This window comes from Lagopus muta, chromosome 7 (genome assembly GCF_023343835.1).
Source record: "Lagopus muta isolate bLagMut1 chromosome 7, bLagMut1 primary, whole genome shotgun sequence".
In the NCBI taxonomy this organism is placed as follows: domain Eukaryota; kingdom Metazoa; phylum Chordata; class Aves; order Galliformes; family Phasianidae; genus Lagopus; species Lagopus muta.
Genome location: NC_064439.1, coordinates 3,293,288 through 3,318,670, shown reverse-complemented (window position 1 = coordinate 3,318,670; position 25,383 = coordinate 3,293,288). Strand labels below are relative to the sequence as shown.

The window sequence follows — 25,383 nt, the reverse complement described above, 5'->3', positions numbered from 1 at the left end:
AGGATCTCTGTCACCCAAAGTTGACATGTCCAATGGAGGTGAAACACAATTCTGTGTTTCCTGACATGTTTTAAGGAGAGCTTTCAAAATTCTGGTTGTTTGGGGTTTTCTTTTAAGGAAAATGGATATTTTTTTCAGCAGCAGTTTACAGACTAGGGAATTTTAAACAAAAAACAGTGATTCAGAGAACACGTCTTGTGTCTCATACTGTAGTTTGCACACTCCATAATGTCAAAGTTCTACAGGTCCATGTGGTTCATGGATATCTGCAGGTCTGTAGATTTGTTTGTTCCTGTCTTCCAGGCTTTGCTGGGTGTTCAGATTCTTCAATTATCCTCTTGGATGTTGTAGGCTCTTCATATTTAAGCTAAATGAATTTTGGAAGGCAAAGACATATTTGTCCAGGTTCTCTCAGGCAACCTCGATGTGGTCCATAATGTAATAAGGTCTATCTCTTCACATCCTTTTCTATCTTGATTTATTTTAAATTCACAAAGAAAGACAGGATATCATCTCCCCCTGTGGCCCTCTCCAAATGCCACTCCTATCAACCTCAGATCTCTGTGACTGTGTTTGACCTGCATTCCTTATGCATCCCATGATTTTTTGATGCATTTAAAACAGCTTGATTTGTCACGTGCTGGAGCACGCAGCTGAACCAGAATGTTTCAATCATCTTGTGGTTTGGAGCTGGCTGGTTTAATGTTATAACTGAGGGCTCAATATGGAATCCATTGAGAAGCTCATAATAATATTGGAACAAAACAGATGAGAATACCATTATTTTTGTCTGAATGACCCAAAAAAAGGGAAGGGAAGGGAAGGGAAGGGAAGGGAAGGGAAGGGAAGGGAAGGGAAGGGAAGGGAAGGGAAGGGAAGGGAAGGGAAGGGAAGGGAAGGGGGAAGAAGGCAAACTCTAAGCTAGTTCAGCTTGAATCAAGGGTAGGTCTTTCCCCATATAGTTTGGAATCTTTAGGAGGGTAGGCTGGATAAAGTGTGGCAGCTTTTTGTAAAAGAGGTTTCCTGCTCCAAGTGCAAGATCCAGAAAGGCGAACAGACATTAAGTGTGTCTCATGTCATGCCACAATTACACAAGGACCTGAGCTTTTTCACATTGTGTCCCCTCCCCATTTTCTCCCTGCAATGGGGTCATCGCTCTGTTTCCTCCATGCAAACCTGACATCCAAACAGTCCCTGCTGAGGTTCAGTGCCCACACGTTGCAGATCTGCAGTAAATCCACCTGCCTCCTCCCTTTGCTCCTTGAAGCACTTAGTTTGCCTGAAGCTACAAAATTCCTTGACTTCGCTTCAGCAATTGCTTTGCTATGCAAGTCTCTGTGCTGTGCTGGCCTGCTCTGCTCCTCAGATCTGCTTGCTGCAACCCAGCCAGCTTGTGTCTTGGAGAGCTGTTTGGCAAGAGGTTTGAAAGCATTGAGTCTGTCCTGCCAATAGAACTGGTAGTCTTCTTCCTCTGCAGCTCCTGACCGCTGTGCTCCTTGCTTGGTTGTGTGGTGCCAGATGAAGAACTGACCTGGCTGCAACCTCAGCCAGGGAAAAATACCAAATAGGAATATCCTACACCCTCACAATGACCCTGATCCAGTGCCTCCTGCAGTCACCTGAGTGTTAAGTGCTGGCATGGGGAACTTGCTAGCATTAAGAGAAAACGGAAGAAGCATCCCCATAGCTGTACACCACTTAAAGCATTATGAAACCAGAGGCTTTGTGTCACACCTAATTTGGCAGAAGAGGGAAGCCCTGCTCCTTCCCCCCTGCAGTCCCAGCCACGTGCTCCCTTGTGCTGGAGCTAATTGCACAGCCACAAGGTGAGTGGGATCGATGAGCTGATCTGATGGGAACCTCCTCACTTTTCTGCCTGAGCCTCCTGTTACTCATGATTTACCATGTGGCTGCACAACGGTTACGAGAGTGTCAAAACCACACAGCTGGAAAAGAAGAAGGGGGACCATCCCTGCCCACAGGAGACTACAATTTAGACCAGATTCAGCATAACATCAACCCACATCCCAACATGCAGGCACGAGGACTGAAAATGCGTGTCACCTGGCTGAAGCAGTGATGGAAGAAGGGAGATTGACAGCACAGAGCTCACAGTGAGCAGTTAAGTCAGGCCATGAAGCTGACACAGTGATTCCTGTTGTTACCCATGGTTCCCCCTCGGCCATATGCCCCAGCAGTGCAATACTGATCCAACCTATTTGTTTTCTCACCTGGGTCATTGAATGCACAATGTCAGTGGAAAACGAGCTGGAACCCATGAGACAGAACTTGGTCTTCCTCTCGGCCAGCTCTCAGCCAAGTTCAGAAGGCCAGGCAATAAATGAGCCAGAGCACAGTTAGCCCACCCAAATACTTTCAATTTGCTTATATTGATGTGGTGCTCTGTGCCAGGGGGCTGTGATAGTTTGGGCTCAGTGCAAAGGGTGTTGAAGCCGTTTCCTTCTTCTGTCTTACTGTGGCCTCAGGGCATTGAGCTGTGCTTTATTGGGTGCTGCAGCAGTCTTCCACACAGCTCATCAGTTCAGAGCTATCTGGGAATTCAGCTTGGTGTTGCGATGAGCTTTTGGTATCTGTTAGCAGCTTTGCTTTTTTATACATCATCTGGCACAGACGTTCCCCAAAAGGCGTCTCTGTGCTCTTCAATAGGATGCTCAACCCGTGACCCATCTGAGACCACGCAGGACAATTCATCCAGCCTGCATCTCACCTGCCACAGCCTTCTTTCTCAGGAGCAGAGCAAGGAAATGGTCTCTGAAGCCCTTGGAGAGGCCCTTGGAGAAAATGGGAGCTGCAAGTAGCTACCACTTCACCCACCCCCACCTGATGATTTCCAATTTGCCTTTGAGAAAGATGGTGAACTAATAGCTCTGGCAGTGCCAGCTATAGAAAAATCTGCATTTCTTGAGAACCCATGGAACTGGGGACCTGCAATGCAGCTTGCAGATGCCCAGCAAAACTGGCTCAAGGCTCCATAGGCTCAAGGCCAGGCTAGATGGGCTCTGGGCAGCCTGGTAGAGGGCAACCCTGCAGGGAATTGGAACTGTATGATCATTATGGTGCCTCCCAGTCTAAGCCATTCTATGATTCTATGCTGATTCTATGCACACAGGTTGGGAAGCACTGGCTCCACTGCCCATGATGTGTCCAGCTATCCACATCTTTAGAACATGGAATGAAGCAAGAAAAGGTACAAACCCAACCACACCCAGAAAAGCCAGCAATGTGACTTTTAATAGCAGAATCACTCTTGACCATTTCACCGTTTCATTTTCTGGGATTTCCCTAAAGAATTAAGCAGACCCTCATGCAGGAAGACATGAGAGAACCAGCATTCCTCAGAGCAAAGCCAGAACTGGAAGGGTGTGCTGAGCTGATTTACTGTGATGAAGCAGACTGCAGAGCAAAACGAGAGACTTTCCACGTCAGATCCAGGTCCCGTGAATAACGCTGTAGTTTATGACTGGGATTCCCTATATCAGGCTGAAGCTCTAAAGGCCTGCATTATATTCCCAGATTTTCTTCATCATGGGTAATGACAGACAAATAATTGGGCTTTGCCAGAAATTGGACTGGGCTCTGCACTTCTCTCTGCTTCAATTTCCTCATCTGCAAACCGGGGATAATATTACTTCATTATGGTGCTGGGATCATATAGCATTATTAGGTCTGTAAATCGCTCGCTGATCCATCTGTTCTCAGCACATTACAGGCAACCATATGGCTGTGGTTGCATTTGACTCGGCCCCTCATCTCCCATTCATCTCAGCCTGTGTAGAAACCACCACTTGGGGCTGCCTTCACAGTCAGTGGGGAGAAATAGGAACTTTTAAGGCATGATTCTTCCGACCTTGTTTATATGGTTGCTACTGGATGGAGGAAGTCCACAACTTGTCCAACGAATCCTACCCTAGCTATTGCCATGGGATGCAGCTGGAGCAGATCATGGCCTCTTATGACCAGGGGAAAGCTGGAGCAAGAGAGATATGTACCTTTCTGTCTGTGCTTCCAGCCAGTTTTCATTTTTGCTAAAAACTCCTTCAGTTTAAGAAAATATATGATTTTACATATACTGAGAGTGCTATCCATCAGGACAGTATGGGCCAGGGATATATTTGTTCAGCTTTTCTGCCTGATTGCCTTTCTTGATATAAATTTACGCAGAACTGAGTAAACCAAAGGTGATTTCTGATGAAATTGGTTGAGAGAAGTGAATATCATTGCTTTTCTTTTCCTAATTTTTTGGATTATTTTGTTTCCATTGTAACAGAAAATTTTAAAATATTTTCCTCCTGTAGGTATGCTTTTTATTCTTCCAACTGTAAGTCTTAATCATTCAAAAAAGGCATATAGTTTACAATCAGATATTTTTTTGCTTAGATACAGTGAACGATTATACTGCACAAGATCTGCATTTGATTTATGGATATACAACTGGTTGAACAATGAGTGCATTGTCTCCATTCTGAGTGAGATTCCTCCCTGTTACTTGTCCTATTGCAAGTAATGACCTGAAGATGACGAAGTATCTTGGTGTCCTCCTCACCTAATTTTATGTACGCAAAGTTACAGCTGCAACTCTGAGATAGGATGAGTTGTTACTTCTCACCACTGGCTGCAGAGAGGCTCAGGTGACCATTTCTGACTATGAAGATCAATCCCACCTTCTGCTGAATTGAGGCAGAAATGACAGAAATGTTGTCTTTAGAGAAAGATACGTTTAATGAAATAACAAGAGATAGTTAATTAACTTGTCACGATCCTAATGCTGCCATAGAAAAAAAAAACAGTCAAAGAAAGATAGCTGATTGGGATCTTGTGTCCTGGGAGACACACTGTACTTGGAGAAACAATTGTGGAAACCAAGAGAAAAGTGTCCCATTGACTTAACCAATATGTTAGTATTGGTTCTGATCTACCAGTGTATCAGCATCTCCAAGGCTGATTGTTGCCTGTCCAGCACCTTACACAAATCCAGGTCCAAATATCTACTCCTTTCTATGTCTGTCTCTTCATCTCTCTATCTGTTGGTCTATATCTCTGCCTCTCTATCCATCTATCTATCTTGCTGCCATACTTTAACAATTTTCACCAGCCTTCTCATTCTTTTTTATTTTTCCTTTTTTTTTTTCTTCTTAATTTCTGATGTAATTTGGCCCAAGATATTTCCTTGCAAGTGTGAACAGAAATACATTTTTTCCTATGATTTACATGTATTTAAAAAGAGGTGAAAAAAACCCTCAGCAGTCACAGCCAAAAAAAGGGGAAAAAATTACCCCGTTCCCAATGGGTGTTTATTAGCTCAGGTTCTATTCCGCCATTTGTTTTTATGGCAAGGTGAAAAATGATGCATTTCAGAAGCTTTGTTCTTTTTCTCCTGGCCCCTTTTCAGCCCACTGTCCCCCTTGGATTCTTTTCCCTAATGGCTCTCCGAAATAATAACCTGTGGGCATTTGCTGCAATAAAGTACAAAAACCTTGTTGCAAATGAGTCCAGCTCCAAGAGAGAAGCCAAAACCAACTCAAAATGAGATTTTTCTCACTCTGTGAATTTGCTATACTTGGAACTGGCAAATAATAAATTGAACAGGATGTGGAAAAACATGCAACCCTGAGGATATAGGAGAATGGCTGGCATTGGGTGAGAACATGGGACTGATACTCTGTGGGTTTCCAGCCTGTTTCCTCTGCCTTTGGGTTGCGTTTTGCAAGCTTGACTCACTCTGGGAAGTGCTTATCCACCCCAGGAAGAGTGGAAAGGCTTTTGAGAGGAGGGGTAGCAGCTAAGCAAGTGGAAGATACATGCATCTCCTGAATTCAAGATTATCTTGACCACGACTATCAAGATTATTGCTATAAGCCATGGTGAAAGACAGGTTGTTCCAGAGGAAAGGTCAACCCATCTGTGCCAGGACCTGAACTGGAATGTAGCCCAAGAAGGACATTACCTCTGGGATTAATTTTGCATTAGTCTATCTGGGTCCATGTACTGGCCTTTGGTCACCAATAAACCCTTCAAGCAAGCAGGACATGGGAAATCTGGTCTTTCTTTGTGTCACTTCCAAACCCATTACGACAGATCTCACAAGGTGATGTGGAGTTTACCTGCCTTACATTATCTGTGTACAAATTTGAACATCTGTTGCTAATGAAGGGAGACTCTTCTTCTTGCAGTGCTGAAATCCATAGGAAGTTCCAAGTATAAGCACAACAAAAGGAATTTTACCATTTATTGAGTGTTAATATACTGAGAGCATCACTGCTACCTGTGCAAACTAGAGGGAAGTGTTATAGAGATGTAAGGTAAACCTATTTTACATAGAAGGAGGCTATGTGCCACCAATAGCATTTCATGGCTTTAAGAATTGATGGGAAAAAGGGGAATTTTTGCCTTCTCTTCTTTTTTTGCAAATATATACCTTTCTCCATCCCTTTATCTCATCCCCACACCTCAGAATGGCAGGTAATTCTGAGTGGCTACATTCCTCATCTATCGTCTGTCCCTATGATTGTCTCAGGGATGGATCAGGAGGACACTTACAGAGTGTTTCGGTCACCCATTGCCCAGCAGGATCTGGTGCAAAAGGTGTAAGCAACGTGTTCAGAACAACCGACTGTCAGCAGGATGGGCTGATGCTTACCTAAGGAAAAAAGCTCCCACTATAAACTATGTTTTCAACAAAATGCTCTTCTGGGAAGGCCAAATGTATTTTCTGTTGAAAGGAATATATGCTTTTGAATGGTTCTTGTCTTAAAAATATGAGCTGATGATATTTTCAGTCAAAATCCCAATTGGAAAGGGAAAGGTTTCTTCGATTCTGTGTTTTGAAGCAACAGATTTTGGCTTCAACAAACAAAAATTATTGTGTTTCCTTTGTTCAGTATTTTTTTGCATTTTAAAATCAGCTTGGCATCCAAGAGTTAAAGCTTTTCTGAGAATACTTTCATGTAAACTCCAGTAGATGTTCTGTGTTTTGTTCATTAGGTTAGGGGAAAAAAATGCCAAGACATTGGAATTTCCACCTAGCTCCCAACACTCAGCATCCATTGTGTTGTTGTTTGAGAACCTAATCCAGAATTTCTCTGCACAGGCACTTCCTAGAGATTACAGGTTCCTAAATCGGGGCTCTGCATCCCACTCTGAGAAGAAATGTTCAAACCTTTCACATTACAGTTCACTGATGCATAAAGGATGTGCTCACATACATGTACCAGAATGGTCTGAGAATGTGCCAAGAAGGGAGCAGACCAGCTGAGCTACCTTAAATCTGCTTCAGTGCAAAGTTAATTGACTTAGTTCAAGCCATCAGGATAGTTTGCAACAGTAACCTTCAGTGGAAAGGTTTAATCCACAGACAAAAGAAATAGCTTCTAAAACTGGTGCTGCTACATTTGCAAGTGTTCTGCGACCATCTCCTAAACACATCTGTAGTTCTGAAATACCACATGCTCTTTTGGTTGATAAAGAATTGACTTTTGTTTCTTGGGAACAGATTCATAAGTCTTTATTGTCCCTATTGAAATCAGAGAGGTTTCACCATAGTGAAGCAGGATTTTATTGCTCGACAGAAGTAAAGTTTCCCACTGGACACAGAACATAGTCAAATGTACTTCTTGTAGACAGTGAAAATGTCCAATCCAACCAAAAGTTTCAAAAAAGCCCCTGAGCCAAAACCATGCCAGTCATTTAACTCCATTGCTTCGAAGTTCTGCACCCCACAAAATTGCCCCATAAAGAAAGTGAAGCAATTTGCAGAAGCAACTTGGGAGGTTTAGGCCCTGATTGATTGTAAACACCTGCTAATATTCTTAGTAAGGTTTTTTGTTTGTTTTTTTTTTTTTCCTATTAATATTCCTTCTCCTTTGTTTCTCTTACTCCATCTTTTCTTAATTCTTTTTCTTCCTTTCTGGCAGCCTCAAAATGGTGATTGAAAAAATAAACACCAGGGAAGTAAGAGAGCCTTGGGTAGCCTGTAGATGTTAAAAGCTGCAAAGTACCCATTTGCTGCGTGTAAGACTTTTATTGGTCCTTTATAACTCTGATACACTTCTTAAGTCTCACCCACTGGAACCCTAGCTGTTAACAACAGCTTCCCTGTGTTGATAACAAGCAACTAGGAACTTCCTACAGCTATTTAGAAGAGAAGATGCTACAATGAAGAGACAATCCCATCAATACCACTAAATTTTGGATGTTTCAAAAAGGCACTGAAATACACATCATATCCTTTCTTAGGATCATAGTCCAGAATAATTTCTTTCCCGTATTCCAATCCCATCCTATACATCCATTTAATACTAAATTTTCAACACACTGGTCCCACTCCAGCTCAAAAATCTCTTATTTAAGCTGTAGTGCCCTCTTCATTTCTTAATATCCATAGTTTCCTATGGTCTGTGCAGTATTGTGTGACTTCAAGTGGGTTGAGCTTCAGACCAGTCTTTCTCTCCCAGTTTAGACCACCTCCACTGGGGTAGACCTCATTTCCACCCAGTTATTGACTTCATTCTGCTGGATGATGTCCTCAGGCTTCTGTTCATCTAAATGTTTTCTGGCTCTCCCATTTGAGAGCTTCCTATGTTGTCAAGCCCCACATGAGATTATTATCTAAGCTTTTGGGTATCATGCTGTGGTGTTGCAGTATTGCCATGACAATAGCTCTTCCTCCCTGGTACCCCTTTCTATCAATCTGTGGCTAGTTTCATTCTGTCTCTGGCTGCTTGCTGCCTTGTGGGTGCCAGGAGAAGATGTCTGCTCAAGCTCCTGTTTGGCAGTACCTTATCAAACTCTGATGCAGAGCACTGATGTTTTTTTGTCCGAGATTTTATCCCTCTCAAAATCAACAGTCAGTTGCCAGAGCTTAACTCTTGCCTCATCCTTCCAAAAGAAAATGACAAATGAATTTAACGTAACCAAGCATTAAACATAACCTGGTCTGCTCACATTTCTACCAAGTAAGTGGTCACCACAAGCTGAAAGTGGTCACTGCATGGGGCTGTCTTGTTGCTGGCTTCTGTCTGCTGGCCATTCATTAGTAGCTCGTTTAAAGAATTTCACTTTCTCTCGTAGTTTTAGTCCTTTTTTAGCATGATTTCTTCCTGTATTTTTCACTGTGACTCAATAATTCACTCATAAAGAATCTCCTCCACATTTTGCTCAGGTTAAAGTTAGCACATTACTTCGAATCATTTAGCTTCCCAACATGACTTAATGTATGGGAACTGCTGAGTGATGGCCTGAACCTCTGATCACCTGAGGTGAGCAATGAGTCAGCCAGAGGAGCACAGGTGAAGGCAATTCACCTGTGCTGCCTGGCTGCACCCCTCCTAGACCTATTTAAGAGCTGGCTACCAGTAGGGAAGGATCTCTTCTGGAGGTTGGTTCTGCTGGTGTTTTGTGAGTGAGCCCAGGATAGAGGTAAGCCTTCTATTTATTCTTTTTTTGTTATCATAATCTGCTTTGTCAAACTCTCTTGTTTATTTTGTAATTATTACATCTTAATATTAATTGATTATGCACCTAAAATCAAGGTAGAATATGAGACTATATAATTCCTTGGTTATTTGAAGCCTAATTCTGAATCTCTTTGGAAAAATTGGTATTAGGTTACAAATACTGCAGTTTCCTTCAGGACATGGGATACCTAGGGGATGCTGTTGAGGAACATGGCTTTCCTATGCGTTGCTAGCTCTTTGTTTTGATCCACACTGAGTTGTGGCTGTGATAGTTTTGTATTTTTCTAGGTTATCCCTTTGTTATCCCTTTGTAAGCACCCTGGCTATAGTCATACTGGCATCATAGCTGACTGGCACCATAGGAGAGTTTATAGTATAGAATGTCCCAAGTTGGAAGGCATCCATGGGGATGGTTGAGTCCTACTCCTGGCTCCACACCCAAAAATCAAATTCTATGTCTGAGAGTGTTGTCCAGATTCTCCTTGAACTCCATCAGGCTTGGTGCTATGACTGCTACCCTACTCAAGCAACTCACATTGCTCAAGTACATTCCTAGGTTGTGCAGTTGTTTGCCACAGGGGACAGTCACACACCTGAATTATGCAAACAGCATAAAAATGAGTAGGACTGGGCATTCCTATGTACCTGGTATAAATCATCAGCAAACTGGTTGACCAAAAAAAAAAAATCTTCTCTGTGGCCAACTTAGTCTTCACTGGTGGCCAGGATTCTAGTCTTTTTCACGTCCCTGAACCCTGCATCACCAAACCTCTATGTGGGGACCAAGGAGGTAAATCCCTCCCCACTGTAAGGGCAGAGCAAGTCCAAGAGTGCCTCCTTAGACTGAATGAATACAAGTCTATGGGGCCGGATGGCGTGCATCCCAGGGTCCTGAAGGAGCTGGCTGAGGTGGTTGCCGAGCCGCTCTCCATCATATTTGAGAAGTCGTGGCTGTCAGGTGAGGTCCCGGACGACTGGAGGAAGGGTCACGTCACTCCCATATACAAGAAGGGGAGCAGGGAGGACCCGGGGAACTACAGGCCGGTGTGTCTCACCTCTGTGCCTGGGAAGATCATGGAACAGATCCTCCTGGGCAACATGCTCGGTCACATAAAGAATGAGCATGTGATCTGAGACAGCCAGCACGGCTTCACCAAAGGAAGGTCATGCCTAACTAATCTTGTGGCCTTCTATGATGGAGTGATGGCATTGGTGGACAAAGGGAAGGCAACCGATGTCATTTACCTGGACCTGAGCAAAGCCTTTGACATGGTCCCCCACCACATCCTCATCTCCAAATTGGAGGGAAGTGGATTTGATGGGTGGACGACCCGATGGATGAGCAATTGGTTGAAAGGCCGCAGACAGAGGGTGGTGGTCAATGGCTCTATGTCCAGGTGGAGGCCGGTAACAAGTGGTGTCCCCCAAGGGTCTGTCTTGGGACTGGTGCTCTTTAACATCTTTATTAATGACATCGATGAGGGAATTGAGTGCACCATCAGCAAGTTTGCTGACGACACCAAGCTGAGTGGTGCAGTTGATACGGTGGAAGGAAGGGATGCCATTCAGAGGGACCTCGACAGGCTGGAGGGCTGGGCTCGGGTGAACCTAATGAGGTTCAACATGGCAAAGTGCAGGGTTTTGCATTTGGGCTGGAAGAACCCCAGGCACCTGTACAGGCTGGGAGGAGTGGTCCTTGAGAGCAGCTCGGCAGAGAAGGACCTGGGGGTCCTGATGGATGAGAGACTGAACATGAGCCAGCAGTGCGCTCTGGCAGCTCGAAAGGCAAATGGGATCCTGGGCTCCATCAGGAGAGGGGTGGCCAGCAGGGACAGGGAGGTGATTGTCCCTCTCTACTCGGCTCTTGTGAGGCCCCATCTGGAGTACTGTGTCCAGGTGTGGAGCCCTCAGTACAAGAAAGACATAGAGATTTTGGAAAGGGTCCAGAGGAGGGCGACTAAGATGATCAGGGGGCTGGAGCACCTCCCCTATGAGGACAGGCTGAGGGAGTTGGGCTTGTTCAGCCTGGAGAAGAGAAGGCTGCGGGGTGACCTCATTGCAGCCTATCAATACCTGAAGGGAACCTTCACCCAGGAGGGGAGTAAACTCTTCAAAAGGGCTGACAACAGCAGGACTAGGGGAAATGGTTTTAAGTTGAAGGAGGGAAGATTTAGGTTGGATGTTAGGGGGAAGTTCTTTACTAGGAGAGTGGTGAGGCCCTGGAACGGGCTGCCCAGGGAGGTTGTGGATGCCCCGTCCTTGGACGTGTTTAAGGCCAGGTTGGACGGGGTCCTGGGCAACCTGATCTGAATGTGTATGTTTGGTGACCCTGCTAGGCAGGGGGGTTGGAACTACATGATCCTTGGGGTCTCTTCCAACCCGGGTGATTCTGTGATCTGTGATAGTCTTTGTTTGGCTCTTCATGTGGTCATTTGGACATTTCCTTTGAAGTCTTCATTACGAGCCACTGCAGGACTCAATGCACCAGGTGAGGCAGATTGCTCTCCTCAGCCAAGCTGCCCAATCTCAAGACCATCAGGCTGTGCACCATGGTTTGAAAACATTTTAAAGACCAAGATTCAAAGTTTAGTATGTCACTAAAATTCAATGCTTGTTAAAGTTCAGCATTTGTTAAAGCCAGAATTTTGATACAGCCTCATATCTCTCTATTTGTTAGGGAAAGATGAAAAATTTGGAATGTTCTTTTTGTGACCCTCTTATGGCACAGGGATAACAGAGATCAGCTGTGGTTTCAAATTTAACAAGAGAATTCCACTTCACTCATCTCTGGTCTTTTGAAACTTACCACTTGATTCTACTTAGCTTTTAATTGCTTTCTTTTCTGTTCTTGACCTTGATTTGTCATTCCACTTAACCGTGAGCAGGAAAGAATAAAGAAGGTCACCATGGGATGTTTGGCAGAGCTCAGGATTAAAAAACAAACAAACCAACAACAAGCAACAAACTGATTTTTTTAAGAGTCCTTTGCATGAGTCAGAATTTTATCTTAAACAATATAATTGTTCAATTGCTCAGTTGTGGCTTGGGATCTTATTAGCAGAGAAAAAAACATGCTTCTTCACTAGTCAGCTCTCCTCAAGACTGCAGCAGCCCTGCCAGCTTCACAGGGATACATCTGCAAAGGGGAACATTAATTATATGGTGCCTGTTTGTTGTTAACACCCTGCTCTGATTGTGTACAGTGCTGGATGCAGAATAGCTGTGTTTATGTCTCTGTAGTGAGGGCAGAGGTGGAAGGCAGGAGAGGGAAATAAGGGACAGACGTGGTTGAAAGAATTCACTGGAACAAGTGGAACCAGAACTCCACTCAAAAAGGAGTGTGCTCAGTGTGTACCAGAAGTGCTAATTCAAACAAACCCCCTGGAATGGTTACATTCAGGTTGGATATTGGGAACAATTTCTTCTCCCAAAGAGCGATGATGCATTGCCACAGGCTGCCCAGGGAGGTGGTGGGGTCAGCATCCCTGGAGGTGTTCAAGAACAGTGGAAATGTGGGATGTGGTCAGATGGATTTGATGGTTTTAAGGTTTTTTTTTTTTTTCCAACTTTACTGATTCTGTGATTCTGTGATTTGGTCCTGCTGTTTCTTTGCTGTGAGCCTGGAAAAGCAAAACATGAAAGCCAATAGTCAAGTGCTGCATCCCTTTATTAATCTTCCATGGGTGCTAAGCAAGTAATGTGCTGGGAGAGGTATCATGATCTTGCTTTAGTTTTGGTAACCACTATGGTGCCCTACTGTGGCCTCAGGTAATCCATGCTCATATTATTCTGGGTGTGTAATATATTTCCTGTAGTCTCTGAGCTGAAACCTGGATGGCTGGGAGCAGTTTCAAGCACCCAGGAATTGTCTTGGGTTAGGTTCTTTTGCCCTCTTTCTGACCTCTTCCTTTCCCAGATTAGTTTTTTACAATTCAGAACATACCATGACATCAGCTTGGGTCATAACCAACAGATCTTGTTGATGCAGAGGGGAAAAAGATAACAAAGGAAAGAAAAGAAAAAAGAGCAAGTGTGGAAAAAAATATATTTGAGCATATGCAAAATGAAATGTTTTGACGGAGAGGCGAGAGATGGGAAGAAACTTGCACAGCATTTGCAAAAAACAAAACCCAAATGATCTTATATATACTTTAAATCATCAGGACACTCAGCTGAGGTGTAGCTGCAGTGCTGGGTGCTGATGTCAGCTTGTCCATCTTTCAAGGCAGGCCAGAGGGTCTGTTGGACATAGAATTTCATTCTATAGAAGGTCTGCTTAGGAATGAGCTTGAACACTCTAGTTCTTGATCGAGTTGAACTTTCTTTTTCTGTCCCAGTGGATATTAAAACATGACACAAAGTGTAATAGTTTTTATAAGGGAGAACCCACATTCAATAGATAAGATGTGTTCCTTGGTAGCAAAATAACAGGATTTCAGATCTGTCTTAGGAGCTTTCCACAGCCAAAGCAAATATTTCAATCACCCAGCTACGAGAGGCTTCATGCTGGCAAAATTCTCCTTTGCCTGGTTAGGGTTGCAGACTCAGAGCTCAATTCATCTGCTTATGCATCAGAATTTGAGGTCATTTCAGGAGCTCTTTGGCTGCAGCAGCTGTTCCAGCACACCATCTTAGTCTCCTAGAGATCCTATCTCTCATCTATGCTTCTTGTTAACCTCCCAGATACCCCAGGGTTTTCCCAAAACCATAGACATTTGGTGCTGGTAATTTCCCTGAGCCCTGATACGTTGAGTAGAGCCCAAGCTATAGTTCAGTTGTCTAAAAAACAGCACTGAAAACAAGATGAAATAAGAGTCACAGAATTCTTTGAGTTGGAAGGGACCCTTAAGTGCCATTTGGTTTAATTTCCCTGCAATAAACAGCGACACCTAGAACCACATCAAGTGCTCAGAACCCCTTCCAGCCTGATCTCGAATGTCTCCAGGGACAGTGCATCAACCACCTCTCCTTTGAAGAGATTACTACACAAGATTACAACACAATTACAAGATTTGAGACAACCATATGGGCCCTATGGCCAAGTCATGCTCTTGTAGAGACCGTGGAAGAGCACCACAAATAGGATCCAGATGCCTGTGCTCGAAACAACACAGCTTATCTAAATTATATTGGCTCTTCTGCAGTCGTTAAACCCCTTCAACTCATCAAAATTAAATCGATCATCTCAGCCAGTGCACACAATAATTGGAATATGTGTCTTGTAAAGGTGTTCCTTGCCTCACAGCTTAAAAAGGTAGAGCTACTGAGCTCACTTCATAAATGGGGAGAAGGGTTTTATGTTTTGTATGTGTGGATCTGCGTGATATGGCAGTATAAATAGTAAGTGATATAAGAAGTCTGATATCCAGGAAAAAAAATCTGTAGTAGAGAAAAAATTTCCTAATCTCCATATTCCCACTCCAGCACTTTAATCGTAAGTCCATCTTCCCTTTCATTCTTGTCTCATTCTGACAGATTTATACCACTGTATATTTTGTAACCTGAGTAAATCACACTTGTACGGAGATGAAAATGCTTTTTGGAAATTCCTGTGACTGTAAGCATGGTCCTAGGGGAAAACAACTTGTTCTGAAGTGAAGCAGCTAACGTGGTTTTATTTATGTCACCTTGGTTAATAGGACCCTCATTATTCTGTAGCACGCTATATTAATATGAGTGATCGATTTGAGACCTTATACATGGCAGCTCTCCCTTCCCCTCCCCCTGTATAAACAGCTCCATTTCCAGACATACAAGGATGCCAAATGCACTCCCTTCTGTAGACAGCTGGACTTGCCAATTTTGCTGTCATTGCACTCTCTGGTCCCAAAGGTCATGGTTTTCAAACAGGGGTGGGAGAGCAGATTTGGATGATGGAGGAGCCAATCCACCTCGTCACTCTGGCTTGGAGTCAGACAGATGGAATATTTCTGGAGATGTAGAAGTGATTGAGTTGTCTCCCTGCCAATTCTTACCCATCACTGAGAGCTTCTGAAGGCCAGGCTACAGGAAGAGGAATGGCTAACCTTGCACAAAGGGGTAGGATTGGGTTGAAGCACCGCTTCAGTTGGCACAGTTCACCTCTTGGTTCACATCTGCCCTAAAGATTGACTTCATCAAATACCCCAACAGAATAGAGGAGTGAGGGAACACATTTCTATGTTTCTCTGAGATTAGAGTTGGAGACCATCTGGGTATCTGAAGGCAGCTACAGTGGGTTTGGAGAATGTTGCTTTCCCAGACGAATTGTACCATGGATGTCTACACTGATGCTTGCATGGAGGTTATGTATTGCATTGGGCAAGCTGGATTCTAGCTCTCCTGACACCATCACACATAACAGGTGAGTCTTTCTCTCTACTGATTATGCCTCTTTTCCTTACAGTAACACAGAAGACACCAGGGGAAAGTAAAACAGCTGTTTAATAGAACATAGGGACAGCACTGGCTTCGGTCAGGAAATTGCCTACTTAAAATGCCAAGCTGTGCCAAGTCAGTATAGATGATGCAGATTGCCAAGCCCAGCTGTGTAAGCTCTGTCTAATATGACTTTGTAGTAAATGCTTACCCATTCTAGCAGTATCCACCCCTAGAACCTTTGTTCTTCAACACAGCAATGGGGCTGAAAGGCTGATGCCCAACTGATTTGATTCTTACAGTTTGATTTTAGTCATCTGGCTCAGAGACCAGTCTGTTCTTGATACTCAAAATTCCTGTGGCATCTCCTGCCCTTACAGAAATGGGACTCTTCAATTTCAGGACTGGACAAGGGAACGTGCATTCAGGCTGCCAGGGCTGGTGTGCTTAGAGGACATGGAAAACCTCACTTTGCTGACATGAATATAAAGGTTGTTGGAAAGCTAAGTGCCTATCGCCCACCTGCAGAGAGCAGGTCACTGTGAGCTCTGATGATCTCAGCAGGAAATGGAGTGGGAGGAAAGAGGAAGGAGGAGTGTTTTTTAGTTCTTTTTCTTATCTCTCTGTTCTCCCACTTTCCCTTATCTCCAGGCCCTGTTTGTTTTTCCTAGTTGCATGCAGTAACTCCCCCAGTCTGTCGCATTTTCCCCCTGAGCCCTCCAGGTGTGAATGGAAAATGTAAGCACCTGCTGAACTGACTGGCAAGAAGGAAGCAAGGAGGGGAGCTTATCTCTACTCAGCAAAAGCTTTTTTCAACAGTGCTCATTTTACTTCTGTGATGTGATTGATTGAGAACTTCATCCGGCTCTTAGGGATGCATTTCCTTTGTCTTCAAAAGTCCAGAAGGAGATCTCAGCTCCCCAGGGCCATGATCAGGGCAGGGACAAGGTAAGGAAAAGTTTCATCTTTTCTTTGCTCAGGTTCAAAACACTGGAGGTGATGAACTTCTATGATGAAAGGAGGCAGGGAACAATCATCTGAGCTGTGTGAAGAGACAAGTCCACACTAAATGTGCAACTACAATTGGAAAATAAGCTAGCTGATCCAGTGTGACTACACTGTGAGGGTGTTTTTAAGCCATTTTTTTTTATTTCCCACTTCATTTAGTTTTCTTACAGTCTCCAGAAGACCTCATCTGGAGTCTTCACTATCTGACTGATTTGCCACTGAGAACTCCTACAGGGGGAAATACTTTTCCCAACAAAAGTGCAAGCAGTTGCAGAAAGCTGCAGAAGAGCTAAAACCTGCAGAAGAGAATCATTCATCTGGCTTTTCAGGGTCACTGGATAAGCTGACTGACGGTGTGCTTTTCTGAGTGTTTTGCTCCAATTTCCCCTCTCCCTTCCCAGCCCATGGGGTGTGTTCACGTCACTGCCTCTCTCCTGGACTGTAATGACTGATGAGGAAAAGCCAACAGCATCTCCATCAGAGCTCCCTTCCATTTGCTCATTAGCAAGGGTGAGGTGAAGAGCCACCCTGGAAATGTTCTCCTCTGTTCTCATCACCCAATCAATCTTTGAGAATCAAGGCATGGATATTTTGCTCTGTGATCCCTCTGCTCCTTTAATGGAGACAAAAATGCAGAGGGCTTTCTAATGGTGCGTTTTAGGGCTGCTCAAACTAATGCCAAGAGGGAGAAGGGTCTTGAAGTCCAACTGGCCCCATTTTCCCCTTGTTTCTGGATAGCTTGATTCTCTATGGTCTTAGTCTGTTCATGATATTGAAATTGGATGGGCTGTTCTCTGCAAAAGATTCTCATCTCATCTGATGAAAAATCTCCTAATGCAAAACATTTGTTGGTTTTTAACTTTATATTAATAGAGGAACATCCAGGAGGAGTGGGCAGGGTGTGAAGAACCAGAACAAGGCAGGAGGATGGATGAAGCAATGAGATACCACAGCTCTCTACCAGGCACATTTGTGATAGGAGAGCTCAGAAAAAAAACAGTGAAAAAAATAGTCACTTGTCTATTCTTTCCCATATCTCATATTCTAGAGCCATTTTCTCTTCTCCTTTTGAAAAGCCTGTTGAGACAGAGCCTTTGTATTCTTCTCTGTTGTTTCTTGAGGACTGTCATTGGAGAGCACCGGTTCCTTTGGGTCATAAATGTCTTCCTTTCTTTTGAATGTTCCTGAAATGAAAGAACCTATTTATTTTACTGTAGTAGAATACACCAGTGGTGTATTAACAAAAAAAAAAAAAAAAAAAAAAAGCCACCAAAAATTAGAAAATAGAATAGGCAGTGAGGGGCAAAGTTTATGACCTGGCTCTGAGACCTAAGCCAGTTGGTATATGGTTTCCATCCACATACTTTTGCATTTCAATAAGACCATCAGGACCAAAAAAAACCTCTCCTTTTTCCAGCAGGAGCCAGGAGTGTCACATCACTATGTGACTTCATACAGTAACTCCAACCCTACAAGCTCTCAGTCAAGCCCTTGGCGCTGCCAGCTCTGTGCTGGAGGCAGTGCATTCAGTCAAGGGAGACGTTGTTATCGTGGTCAATCTTGAGGGTCAGAGACCAGGTTGCAGGTGTTCAGGTCTCTTTGAGACCTAAGAAGGAGCATATTCAGACACAGAACAGGAGGAAAAGTAGCCAGTTCCCAGCTTCTACGATGCAAAGGAGTTTGGCACTAAGCAGCTTTTTGCTGCGTGGTGTCTGGCAGTGCTGGGTCTTATTTTCAACAAGCCCCGTTAAAGGATTACAAGAGCCTAGTTAAAATAATGCCCTTCAAGCTTATTCATTTTTTTGGAAAGAAAACAAGAAAAAACAGAAAGGGTTCTATCATCTGCAGTGTTATTGCTTGTAGTGCTTTGAAAGAAGAAAAAAAGGGCAAAGTTGGCAAGCAAGAGAGAAATGCATAAACACGCACACACACACACTTGTCTGCAAATATAAAGTAACTTTTGTTTCATTTATGGTTTATAGGTCTCCAAAAAAAAAGAAAAAAAAGATCAGCAGCCCCCTGCCCCTCTCTGTGTTTAATCCAATTACTGCTGATACTCTGCCATTGCATTAAAAGTTATACCTCTAGAGAAATAATCAATTAAAAAAGAAAAGAAGAGGAAGAAATTCCAAAAGGGTGTTGCTATATTTACCCTTTTAGTGGAGTTTATTAAACCCGCATTATAAAGCCAAGGAGTTTCACATCAGCCGGAACAACAACAAAAAAGTTAAATTGTAAATATTGTTTGCCACAAGCGGTCATGTTTTCCAAATAAAACAGCCTTGCGTGGAAGGCTGGATGGCTCAATGGAGAGCTAATGGAGTAAGGAACCTTTCCTCTTAAGGCTGCCAAGATGAACCTCATCCAAACTGGGACAACAGCGAACATGGGAGATCCAAATTCAGCTTTTTGCAGACCTCAGACCCTACTGTGATGGGATGTGCTCCCTTCCTTTTGCAGATGGAGAAACTGGAGACCTCGAGTGAATGGAAATTGAGCATGGTTCTGCTGGAAGCCACCTCAGAGGACTGTGGCCACCCCAAGAGCTTCAGTTTTGTTCCATCACACTTCATCTCTAGAGCAGAGTAGCATTGTGCCATGCTGCATGTCTGATGTACATCAGCAGCCATGAGCAGTGGGTCACCTAATGGAAGGGCTGTTGTGGTGCTAATGTGATGGGTGCAGGAGAAATGATGGGTTTGGTGAAATGCAGGTGAGTGAGGAACCTACTAGATGTCTTACCACCAGTTCTAAGGGCTCTCTTCTCCAGGACCCGCATTCAGGTAACTGGCAAAGATTACACTGATCAGCTGCTGCTGGCAGATGAAGTCTCTGAACTAGATGGATACTGAAGCTGGACAGGCAGAAGCAGGGAGCACTGAGGGTGGCTCAGTCAGAAGTTTTGTGTCAGGTGTGCCACAAAGATGTATGGGATGTATGGCAAAACCAGTGACAGGCATTACACTTACAAGACTAGTTACTGAAATAACTCTCTCTCCTTGAATCCGTGTCTGAATGTAGGAACAGCCACACTGGATCAACCCAAACATCCACCTCACCTAGGGCAACGGCTGGTTCCTATGGGGAGGAACGTAACAAAGTGACAGGTATGTAGTGCTCCTCTCCAGAATAATGCCTCAGCTCCCAGTAATTCATGGCCAGAGGCAATTTATCTACAGCTCTTTGTGTAAGAGCTGTAGATAAATCTACTTTTTGAATTGTGCTGGCTGTAGGCATCCACAGATTCTTGTGGCAATGAATGTCAAAGTTTTTTCAAGTACTGGACATGCCACATGCTGATTTTAATTTGATCCCCTTTAGTATTTGCTCTGGAAGATGCCAGTAACAGCCAATCACTTTTTGCTTTTCCTTTGTCCCTCGTAATTTTATAGCTCTCTGTAATTTCCCTTCAGTCCGTCCTGAATAGTCCTGTTTAATGATTCCTCACAAGAACAATGTTCCTTCCTTTTAGTCTCCCGTGATGCTTTTATCCTGAAGCATAATTTAATATAGTTTATTGTGCTTTTCAGATCTTGTTTAGTTTTATGGCCCAAAGTTAAGAGAAGTGCTTGGCAGAAGTGGTTTGGTCTGAACCCGATAGAGAAGGAGGTGCATTGAGGGCATGACATGAAAAAATCTGCATTTGTTGTATTAAACCCTTTCACCTCCAGAAGAGGGCATCCCCTTCCCATCTGCCTTTTGGATTCAGGCCCTGAAGCATTCAAATTCCTGAAGAACACCCAGGAGTGGGTTGGGTATGTGATGTGTGACCATGACTAGAACTGTGCCAGGAATTGTTCTAACACTTTACCACTATTTTGATGGTAGTTGTATGCCTGGGGAGAGTCCTTGGATAATCAACTGAGTAAATTTGCTGCGACCATCCAACCTTGCAGCTGTGAAAGGGAGAAGACCCTGTGAAAGGGAGCCCTCAATTCTGCACCTCTTCAGCTCCATCAGGTTTCACGTGGTTGGTATGAGAAGCACAACTGCCTTTTCATCAACATTCCCCACTGCTAGCTCAGTGTGGTTGCTTACTGAACAAACAAAAGCCTACGTCCCAAACCTCTGTGATACAAACTTATATCTAAGGTGCAGCCAGCCAGTGGAGATCATCACTTATACCTCCTTTCCTTCTCCATCCTTGTGGCTGCAAAACGGTTTTATGGCCACGCAGAGCTTAGCTTTCAAATTCTGTGGGTGTGTGTACACAGTAACCCCTTCAATGTAGCAGATTCACTCCTTTTCATTCTCTTTGAATATCTACCAAAATTTCTGAGGCCACCCCTTTTTGTATCCTTGCCCCACCAGAATATGCTGGGTCTGAAGAACATGCACTGAGGTGTGAAGACCTCTGCTTCTCTGGTCTTCCACCCAACACAGGGCAGCAGCTGGAACATGTAGGCCATAGAAAAAGATGAAGGTTCATTATCAGTAAGAATGGAGTTCACCAGGTGTATGGGGGCCACATCTGAAACAGCAGTTTGGTCCTTTTGTTGTGCAGAATGGAAGAAAGTGCTGTTACATTTACAATTGACAGCATGTTGTTTACCAAAAGACCTCTTGGTTGCTTGCAGTTAAAGGATTAAGGATCTGCAGGCCAAACAAACTGTTGTATATGGGAAGGATGATATTTCTGAAAAAAGACTTTGGCTAAGTCTTTGGCTTAGTGTCAATTCCTGCTCTGCAAATTCAACAGTTAATCCATCCACAAGTGGGGCTGAAAAATGAGCAAGCTCCTGAGATCTTGAGCTCCAGAGACATCAGGGTGGCTTTGTGCAGTGATTGGGATTTAACAGCTTCATTGTTGGGTGGAAATGTGAGTGTCACCAGGAGCTGGGCCCAAACCAAGACCCTCTGCAGCCAATTGAAAGGGTTTCATTATTTTCATCAGCATCCTTAGAATAATGAGAAAATATATAGGAAGGATGCTCTTGCAATCAGGACTCAGTCTGTAAGATTTCCTAAATTTGAACCCTGGCAAAAATAAAAATAATAGAGGTAAATAAACTTTTAAAAATGCAGAAATGGGACAAAAGTAGATTTATTTATTTATCTATATGGCAGAGGAAGAAAAAAAAAATTAAAGATGATAGAAAGTGGAAAATGCTTATAAAAGCCTCAGTTTCAGTGGAAATGTGGGTGGCATGGCGTGGATGTCTCTGCAGTCCTTTTCAGACAGCAGAATTTATGCTCAAGGTTTTCCCTTGATCCTTGTTCCAACGAAGCACTTCGAAGCATGTGCGTAACGTTGGGAGAGCATCAGCATTCCCATGGAAATCAGTGGTACCATATGTTCCAAGATAAGCACGTGTTTAAATACTTTAAACACTCAGGCTTCAAAGCGGATCAGAGACAACAAAGCGAGCAAGCAATAAACAGATATTTCTTACTCCTGACAAGAAGTTTGGAAATATTTCATGCTTCTTTTTGTGCTTTTTTTTTTTTTTTTTTTTTTTTTTTTTTTTTTTGGTCTGTTCTGAGAAAATCTCAGCTCTTGGAGTCTGACAATCTGGGGAAATCCTCAGATTTCAGCAGAAGCCAACAGCCAATTCCTAGCTCTTACAGTTGCCAAGAAAGTCTCAAAAGGGCTACCATCAAAATCCATAGCCTTGACTTTCTCTTGAGGAAAACGTTACGGTTTTAAAGAAAATCTTATGACTTTTTAACCTGGAAGGGGTGAGTGTGTGTAACTGCTGAACACGGAAAACTGCAGTCACAGGTTTGTCTCTGCAAAGCACAGTGAGTTTCTTGAGGCTCAGTGGGAATGGGAGAAGGTCTGGGCCTCCAGTTTTTAGCAGTATGGACCTTCCAGTCTCAGATATTTGGTGTAACAGCTGAATTATGCCACTCATTGTCATAATGCCTAGATTAAAAGTGTTTTCAGGGGTGCGCATTGACCTTTTGGATAAATGCAAAAGAAATCCATAATATTTCTTTATGAATTGCATGAAATGATCAGAGCCCAATCACAGGCTGCTTGTTAAAATGAAAGTATGGATACAACCCTGGTAGTGTTTATTTGCATCCAGTTATGAAGGCAGAAAGAATAAACTTGAGAAAAAACATTGGATGAGAACATATTTTTCCTGCCTATAGTTTTTGAAAAGAACAGTTGAGAGAACAGTTCAGGGAATAGTTGAGGAAACAACAATTTCCATGTTTTGGGAATATTACTTGCATTTGCTGTTATCGGATCTCATCCTCGCAGTTCCTGATGCTCCAAATCCTAAATCTTGGCTCTTTTCTCAGCACAAAATATGCCACTGTTGGCACTGGCAGTGGGTTCTAGTATCCAGAAAGAAAAACAGTGGCTTGTTCTTCAGAAAGGAAATAATGGTGCAGCTCATGGAATGTAAAATCACCCAAAAGTTTATAAAAGAGGGCTTAAAACTACATGACAAAGAGCCTCAAGTTTTGCAGAAAGAAAAACAATAACAATGCGAGCCAGCTAAGAATAACCAAGAAAAAAATTATATCTTTATCCTGCAGATTAAGGGAGCTCAAAAATCATAAAACAAACTTAACAAAAGCATTTTTGTTAATGTCTGGGATTATCCAGAAAGCTGGCCAGTAAGAGAAGACACTTTTCTACTCCCCTTACAAGAAATAGAAAGCTTTCCAAGGCTGACCAGCCGTGTCTGGTGTGTTTGTGAAAAAGCATTCACCCCGTTTGGGAAAGAGGCATCTATATATACTGGGAAAAGTTAGATGGAAATGTTACATCCAAAGGTTTGAAAGAACAAAAGTTAACTGCAACGTCTCATTTAGGCTTGGACATCAGAGTCAATATTGAGGGAATATTGACAACCCAACACTTAGCAGACATGGAAGAGTAGGTAAGGTTCGATACTGGGTTAAATCTGGCAAACTCTGGAGCAGGCAGAGAGTCGTGGAGCCATAGAACTGAACCTCTTGATTTATCGCTAACAGAGATACTCACTGGGGAGCGCGTGCAACTCCAGAAGTGGGAAAAACTGAGTCTGAAAGTTAGACGGCTGCAACACGAGATAGCCTGGCGAGGTGGTGAGCTCATAATCAGTCTGTGCTCACAGATGGCTAATAACCTTGTGATCGGTGCCCAGAAAAGCTGTGGAAATTCCTTTCAGAGATGTGGTCCATTTGAAGCCAATGATTTGTAGGCAATCACTTTGCAGTACATAAGTGTTCTTGCTGCCAGAAGCAGAAACTGTTACACCAGGTCTGTGCATGGATACTTGTCCAGGAAGGCTGAGAAATGCCTGAGGTCTGCTTTGGGACCTTGGATTTTGGATTTTTAACTGTTAAAATTCTCAGTGACTGGAGGCAATCGGAAAGTGCAACCTGGTGCATGACACTTGTAGGAGCACAGCTTTAGGGGCTTCCCATGAGCGAGCCAAGGCCTGATACACAAGGGAACCCAGTGTACTTGGACTGAAGCAATGGTCCAATCCTCTAAACCAGCTATTTCAAGGACCCAAAAGAAGACTTACAGCCAGTATAGTTGGTGGAGGCAGACTGTGAAGTATCTGCTATCAACTCCAGACTCAGTGCATCTATAACCTCTGAGATTCTGATTCGTATCATCTAAATTTCCTTCCCTGACATGTTTAATTTAATAGTACGTGAATACAAATTTAAGATTAAGTAAAATGAACTTAGGCCTAATTAGCCCACTGCCTTCGGGATAACTTATGGGGCTCTGATCTACAATGAAGGACGCTGAGGCACTAAGAAGCAGCATGACCTTTGGTGGATGGAAGCTGCACAGAGCCAGGATTGTGTCCTCACAGCCCAGAAAGCCAACCATATCCTGGGCTGTGTCAAAAGCAGAGTGGTCAGCAGGGCAAGGTAGGTGATCTGTCACTATGCTCTGTGCTGTGAGACCTCACCTGGAGCACAGTGTCCTCAGCACAGGAGAGACATGAACCTATTGAATTATGTCCAGAGAAGGACCACAAAAAAGATCCCAGGGGTGCAACACCTCCCTACAAGGACAGGCTGAGGGAGCTGGGGAAGTTCAGCTTGAGGAACAGAAGGCTCCAAAGTGACCTGAGAGCAGCCTTTCAGTATCAAAAGGGGCTGTAAGAAAGATGGGGACAGATTCTTTAGCAGGGTCTGCTGTGATGGGACAAGAGGAAATAGTTTTAGACTACAAGAGAAGAGATTTGGATTTGGATACAAGGAAGAAGTTGTTTTTTTTTTTACTGTAAGATTGGTGAGACTCTGGCACGTGTTGCCTAGAGATGTGGTGGATGCCCCATCCCTGTAGAACTCAAGGTCAGGCTGGACCTATTTGAGCTGTAGGTATTCCTGTTCTTTGCAAGGGGGTTGGATCTTTCCAACTCAAACGATTCAGTGATTTCACAACTTGATCCAGCTCATATTGTGACACAATGCATGTAGAGGTCATCCTAGCCTTAGATTTCCACCTGTGGTACCACTGAACACCCAGTCTTCCCTCCTTTCTGAAACACTCTGATCTCTACAGAAAAGAGAAAAAAAAAAAATAGATGTGCATAAGCTCAGGGGTTTTAGATGCAAAACTCCAAGTTCTGCTCCAAGA

General features: G+C 43.5%; 1 long non-coding RNA gene across 1 annotated transcript; it reads left to right on the top strand.

The window, feature by feature from the left end:
* Positions 1 to 16,282: 16,282 nt before the first annotated feature.
* Positions 16,283 to 22,276, top strand: LOC125695699 (uncharacterized). The gene is made up of 3 exons (XR_007378040.1): positions 16,283 to 16,778; positions 16,998 to 19,945; positions 20,369 to 22,276. It is a non-coding gene; the product is annotated as an uncharacterized LOC125695699 (long non-coding RNA).
* Positions 22,277 to 25,383: the final 3,107 nt, after the last annotated feature.